General features: G+C 45.5%; 2 protein-coding genes across 3 annotated transcripts in view; one reads left to right on the forward strand and one right to left on the reverse strand.

The window, feature by feature from the left end:
- LOC124024914 (centromere protein P) overlaps nt 1-7,633 on the forward strand; it is a 197,557-nt gene that overhangs the window by 180,817 nt on the left and 9,107 nt on the right. The gene's annotated exons all lie outside the window — the stretch shown is intronic.
- Nucleotides 1-7,633, reverse strand: part of ecm2 (extracellular matrix protein 2, female organ and adipocyte specific) — a 46,280-nt gene that overhangs the window by 36,935 nt on the left and 1,712 nt on the right. The window lies entirely within an intron of this gene.

Below are 7,633 nucleotides of genomic sequence, written 5' to 3' on the forward strand. Positions count from 1 at the left end.
GACTGAATAATGTTAAGTGTGTTGATTGACAAAGACGATGGCATGTTCACCCAGACAACAGCTGTCAATACAGGATCTACATCCATCCTGTCACCTAGACAACAGCTGTCAATACAGGATCTACATCCATCCTGTCACCTAGACAACAGCTGTCAATACAGGATCTACATCCAATCCTGTCACCTAGACAACAGCTCTCAATACAGGATCTACATCCATCCTGTCACCTAGACAACAGCTCTCAATACAGGATCTACATCCATCCTGTCACCTAGACAACAGCTCTCAATACAGGATCTACATCCATCCTGTCACCTAGACAACAGCTCTCAATACAGGATCTACATCCATCCTGTCACCTAGACAACAGCTGTCAATACAGGATCTACATCCATCCTGTCACCTAGACAACAGCTGTCAATACAAGATCTACATCCAATCCTGTCACCTAGACAACAGCTGTTAATACAGGATCTACATCCAATCCTGTCACCTAGACAACAGCTGTCAATACAGGATCTACATCCATCCTGTCACCCAGACAACAGCTGTCAATACAGGATCTACATCCAGGATCCTGTCACCTAGACAACAGCTGTCAATATCACATCCATCCTGTCATCTAGATCTACATCCATCCAATCCTGTCACCTAGACAACAGCTGTCAATACAGGATCTACATCCATCCTGTCACCTAGACAACAGCTGTCAATACAGGATCTACATCCATCCTGTCATCTAGACAACAGCTGTCAATACAGGATCTACATCCAATCCTGTCACCTAGACAACAGCTGTCAATACAGGATCTACATCCATCCTGTCACCTAGACAACAGCTGTCAATACAGGATCTACATCCAATCCTGTCACCCAGACAACAGCTGTCAATACAGGATCTACATCCATCCTGTCACCTAGACAACAGCTGTCAATACAGGATCTACATCCATCCTGTCACCTAGACAACAGCTGTCAATACAGGATCTACATCCAATCCTGTCACCTAGACAACAGCTCTCAATACAGGATCTACATCCATCCTGTCACCTCCAGCTCCTGTCACCTAGACAACAGCTGTCAATACAGGATCTACATCCATCCTGTCACCTAGACAACAGCTCTCAATACAGGATCTACATCCATCCTGTCACCTAGACAACAGCTGTCAATACAGGATCTACATCCATCCTGTCACCTAGACAACAGCTGTCAATACAAGATCTACATCCAATCCTGTCACCTAGACAACAGCTGTTAATACAGGATCTACATCCAATCCTGTCACCTAGACAACAGCTGTCAATACAGGATCTACATCCATCCTGTCACCCAGACAACAGCTGTCAATACAGGATCTACATCCATCCTGTCACCCAGACAACAGCTGTCAATACAGGATCTACATCCATCCTTTCACCTCAACTGTCACAGGATCTACATCCATCCTGACAACAGCTGTCAATACAGGATCTACATCCAATCCTGTCACCTAGACAACAGCTGTCAATACAGGATCTACATCCATCCTGTCACCTCAACTGTCACCTACATCCAATCCTGTCACAACAACAGCTGTCAATACAGGATCTACATCCATCCTGTCACCTAGACAACAGCTGTTAATACAGGATCTACATCCAATCCTGTCACCTAGACAACAGCTGTCAATACAGGATCTACATCCATCCTGTCACCTAGACAACAGCTGTTAATACAGGATCTACATCCAATCCTGTCACCTAGACAACAGCTGTCAATACAGGATCAACATCCATCCTGTCACCTAGACAACAGCTGTCAATACAGGATCTACATCCAATCCTGTCACCTAGACAACAGCTGTCAATATAGGATCTACATCCAATCCTGTCACCTAGACAACAGCTGTCAATACAGGATCTACATCCATCCTGTCATCTAGACAACAGCTGTCAATACAGGATCTACATCCAATCCTGTCACCTAGACAACAGCTGTCAATACAGGATCTACATCCATCCTGTCACCTCAACAGCTGTCAATACAGGATCTAGTCATCTAGACAACAGCTGTCAATACAGGATCTACATCCAATCCTGTCACCTAGACAACAGCTGTCAATACAGGATCTACATCCATCCTGTCACCTAGACAACAGCTGTCAATACAGGATCTACATCCAATCCTGTCACCCAGACAACAGCTGTCAATACAGGATCTACATCCATCCTGTCACCTAGACAACAGCTGTCAATACAGGATCTACATCCATCCTGTCACCTAGACAACAGCTGTCAATACAGGATCTACATCCAATCCTGTCACCTAGACAACAGCTCTCAATACAGGATCTACATCCATCCTGTCACCTAGACAACAGCTCTCAATACAGGATCTACATCCATCCTGTCACCTAGACAACAGCTCTCAATACAGGATCTACATCCATCCTGTCACCTAGACAACAGCTCTCAATTAGGATCTACATCCATCCTACCTAGACAGGATCTACATCCATCCTGTCACCTAGACAACAGCTCAATACAAGATGTTTACCTAGACAACAGCTGTTTAATTGGATCTACATCCAATCCTGTCACCTAGACAGAGCTGAGGAATCATCCATCCTGGACAACATGTTTACAGGATCTACATCCATTGTCACCCAGACAACAGCTGTCAATACAGGATCTACATCCATCCTTTCACCTAGACAACTTCTGTCAATACAGGATCTACATCATCCTGTCATCTAGACAACAGCTGTCAATACAGGATCTACATCCAATCCTGTCACCTAGACAACAGCTGTCAATACAGGATCTACATCCATCCTGTCACCTAGACAACAGCAGGATGTTTACCTAGACAACAGCTTGGTCTAGACCAGAGGAGAATCAATACAGGATGTTTAGCTGTCATTGGTCTACATCCATCCTGTCACCTAGACAACAGCTGTCAGATCTACATCCAATCCTGTCAGAATCAGGATGTTTAGGGATTCCATCCTGGACAACAGCTGTCAATACAGGATCTACATCCATCCTGACCCAGACAACAGCTGTCAATACAGGATCTACATCCATCCTTTCACCTAGACAACTTCTGTCAATACAGGATCTACATCCATCCTGTCATCTAGACAACAGCTTGGATCTACATCCAATCCTGACAGAGGAGAATCAGGATGTTTAGATTGGTCTACATCCAATCCTGTCACAGAGGAGAATCCATCCTGGATGTTTAGGATTGGTCTAGACCTAGACAACAGCTGAGAATCAATCCTGTCACCTAGATGTTTCAACATCCATCCTGTCACCTAGACAACAGCTTGGATCTACATCCAATCCTGTCACCTAGACAACAGCTGTCAATATAGGATCTACATCCAATCCTGTCACCTAGACAACAGCTGTTAATACAGGATCTACATCCAATCCTGATGTTTAGGATTGGTCTCCTGTCACCTAGACAACAGCTGTCAATACAAGATCTACATCCAATCCTGTCACCTAGATGTTTAGGATTGGTCTACATATCCTGTCACCCAGACAACAGCTGTCAATACAGGATCTATCCATCCTGTCACCCAGACAACAGGATGTTTCCTTTCACCTAGACAACTTCTGTCAATACAGGATTGGTCTCTAGACAGAGGGAGAATCACCTAGGCTGTCAATATAGGATTACATCCATCCTGTCACCTAGACAACAGCTGTTAATACAGGATCTACATCCAATCCTGTCACCTAGACAACAGCTGTTCAGGATCAACATCCATCCTGTCACCTAGACAACAGCTGTCAATACAGGATCTACATCCAATCCTGTCACCTAGACAACAGCTGTCAATATAGGTCACCTAGACAACAGCTGTTAATACAGGATCTACATCCAATCCTGTTTACAACAGCTGAATACAGGATCTACATCCATCCTGTCACCTAGACAACAGCTGAGAATCAGGATGTTTAGGATTGGTCTTCACCTAGACAGAGCTGAGAATCCATCCTGGATGTTTAGGATTGGTCTTTAGCTGTCAATACAGGATCTACATCCATCCTTTCAGGATGTTTAGGATTGGTCATCTAGACAACAGCTGTCAATACAGGATCTAATCAATCCTGGATGTTTAGGATTGTCACCTAGACAGAGGGATCTACAATCAGGATGTTTAGGATTGGTCCTGTCACCTAGACAACAGCTGAGAATCAGGATGTTTAATACAGGATTGGTCACCTAGACAACAGCTGAGATCTACATCCATCCTGTCACCCAGACAACAGCTGTCAATACAGGATCTACATCCATCCTGTCACCCAGACAACAGCTGTCAATACAGGATTTTTCACCTAGGGATTGGTCTCTAGACAACAGCTGTCAATACAGGATCTATCCAATCCTGATGACAACAGCTGTTAGGATCTACATCCATCCTGTCACCTAGACAACAGCTGTTAATCAGGATGTTTAGGATTGGTCTCCATCCTGTCACAGACAACAGCTGTCAGAATCAGGATGTTTAGGATTGGTCTTTCACCTAGACAGAGCTGTTAGAATCAGGATGTTTAGGATTGGTCTAGACAGAGCTGTCAGAATCCATCCTGGATGTTTAGGATTGGTCTAGACAACAGCTGTCAATCAGGATCTAATCCATCCTGTCACCTAAACAACATGTTTAGGATTGGTCACCTAGACAACAGCTGTTAATACAGGATCTACATCCATCCTGTCACCTAGACAACAGCTGTCAATCAGGATCTACATCCAATCCTGTCACCTGTTTACAGGATTGTCACCTAGACAACAGCTGTCAATCAGGATCTAATCCATCCTGATGTTTAGGATTGGTCACCTAGACAGCTGTTAATACAGATAATCCATCCTGATGTTTAGGATTGGTCTAGACAGGGATAATCAGGATGTTTAGGATTGGTCTAGACAGAGCTGAGAATCAGGATGTTTCACCTAGACAACAGCTTTAATACAGGATCTAGAGACAGAGGAGAATCAGGATGTTTAGGATTGGTCTTTAGACAGAGGAGAATCAGGATGTTTAGGATTGGTCTTTAGGCAGAGGAGAATCAGGATGTTTAGGATTGGTCTAGACAGAGGAGAATCAGGATGTTTAGGATTGGTCTAGACAGAGGAGAATCAGGATGTTTAGGATTGGTCTTTAGACAGAGGAGAATCAGGATGTTTAGGATTGGTCTTTAGACAGAGTAGAATCAGGATGTTTAGGATTGGTCTAGACAGAGGAGAATCAGGATGTTTAGGATTGGTCTAGACAGATGAGAATCAGATGTTTAGGATTGGTCTAGACAGAGGAGAATCAGGATGTTTAGGATTGGTCTAGACAGAGGAGAATCAGGATGTTTAGGATTGGTCTAGACAGAGGAGAATCAGGATGTTTAGGATTGGTCTTTAGACAGAGGAGAATCAGGATGTTTAGGATTGGTCTTTAGACAGAGGAGAATCGGGATGTTTAGGATTGGTCTAGACAGAGGATAATCAGGATGTTTAGGATTGGTCTAGACAGGGGATAATCAGGATGTTTAGCATTGGTCTAGACAGAGGAGAATCAGGATGTTTAGGATTGGTCTAGACAGAGGAGAATCAGGATGTTTAGGATTGGTCTTTAGGCAGAGGAGAATCAGGATGTTTAGGATTGGTCTAGACAGAGGAGAATCAGGATGTTTAGGATTGGTCTAGACAGAGTAGAATCAGGATGTTTAGGATTGGTCTTTAGGCAGAGGATAATCAGGATGTTTAGGATTGGTCTAGACAGAGTAGAATAAGGTAGAATAATAAAGTTCTTTATTTCCTCCAGACTACTAGGAAACTAGTTTATATTGTAAACAGATCTCATCTCTTTCCTCAACCTTCTTCTAGGTCTAGGACCATCTTGCAGATTGGTGGTGTGTGTATGTGGGTGTAGCAGGAAGTGTGTGAACATGCTGAAGGATGTTTTAACTCATATCCCAACAGAGAGACAGAGCATGTCTGTACTGAGCCTCAGGCAGCCAGTCATCTTATCGAGAGAGAGAGAGAGAGAGAGAGAGAGAGAGAGAGAGAGAGAGAGAGAGAGAGAGAGAGAGAGAGACAGAGAGAGACAGAGAGAGACAGAGAGAGAGAGACAGAGAGAGAGAGACAGAGAGACAGAGAGAGAGAGAGAGAGAGAGAGAGAGAGAGAGAGAGAGAGAGAGAGAGAGAGAGAGAGAGAGAGAGAGAGAAAAAGAATGTCTGTACTAGTGCACTACTTTTGACCAGGGCCCTTAGGGTGTACTATTTGTAATTTTACAAGGCAGCAGCTACTCTTCCTGGGGTTTATTATGGATCCCCATTAGTTCCTGCCAAGGCAGCAGCTACTCTTCCTGGGGTTTATTATGGATCCCCATTAGTTCCTGCCAAGGCAGCAGCTACTCTTCCTGGGGTTTATTATGGATCCCCATTAGTTCCTGCCAAGGCAGCAGCTACTCTTCCTGGGGTTTATTATGGATCCCCATTAGTTCCTGCCAAGGCAGCAGCTACTCTTCCTGGGGTTTATTATGGATCCCCATTAGTTCCTGCCAAGGCAGCAGCTACTCTTCCTGGGGTTTATTATGGATCCCCATTAGTTCCTGCCAAGGCAGCAGCTACTCTTCCTGGGGTTTATTATGGATCCCCATTAGTTCCTGCCAAGGCAGCAGCTACTCTTCCTGGGGTTTATTATGGATCCCCATTAGTTCCTGCCAAGGCAGCAGCTGCTCTTCCTGGGGTTTATTATGGATCCCCATTAGTTCCTGCCAAGGCAGCAGCTACTCTTCCTGGGGTTTATTATGGATCCCCATTAGTTCCTGCCAAGGCAGCAGCTGCTCTTCCTGGGGTTTATTATGGATCCCCATTAGTTCCTGCCAAGGCAGCACTATAAAGGGAATAGGGTGCACTATAAAGGGAATAGGGTGCTCTATAAAGGGAATAGGGTGCTCTATAAAGGGAATAGGGTGCTCTATAAAGGGAATAGGGTGCACTATAAAGGGAATAGGGTGCACTATAAAGGGAATAGGGTGCACTATAAAGGGAATTTGGTGCACTATAAAGGGATTAGGGTGCACTATAAAGGGAAGTAGGGTGCCATTTGGGAAGCAGGCTCAGCTGTCAGTCATAAAACGGCCCTGGAACTGAGGCATTTAAACCCTCCCTCCTTCCTCTCGGGGGGGGGTGAAGAGGAGAGGGGGAAGAGAGGGAGAGAAGAGAGGAGAGGGGGAAGAGAGGAGAGGGGGAAGAGAGGAGAGGGGGAAGAGGAGAGGGAAGAGGAGAGGGGGAAGAGGAGAGGGGGAAGAGGAGAGGGGGAAGAGGAGAGGGGGAAGAGGAGAGGGGGAAGAGGAGAGGGGGAAGAGGAGAGTGGAAAGAAAAGAGTGGAAAACATTGTGATTAACGTGACCCTCTGGATGACTAGGCTCTCATGGAGGAACTCTATACAAACAGGGGAGGGACAGAGAGAGAGTGGGAAAGGGAGGGAGGGGGGTGGGGGGGGGCAAGGGAGGGAGGGAGGGAGAGGGGGCAGAGAGAGAGGGGGAAGGGGGGGGGGACAGAGAGAGAGTGGGAAAGGGAGGGGGTGGGCAGAGAGAGAAAGGGAGGGGGAAAGGGAGGGAGGGAGAGTGGGGGGTGG

This window comes from Oncorhynchus gorbuscha, linkage group LG03 (assembly GCF_021184085.1).
Source record: "Oncorhynchus gorbuscha isolate QuinsamMale2020 ecotype Even-year linkage group LG03, OgorEven_v1.0, whole genome shotgun sequence".
Taxonomy (NCBI): Eukaryota; Metazoa; Chordata; class Actinopteri; order Salmoniformes; family Salmonidae; genus Oncorhynchus; species Oncorhynchus gorbuscha.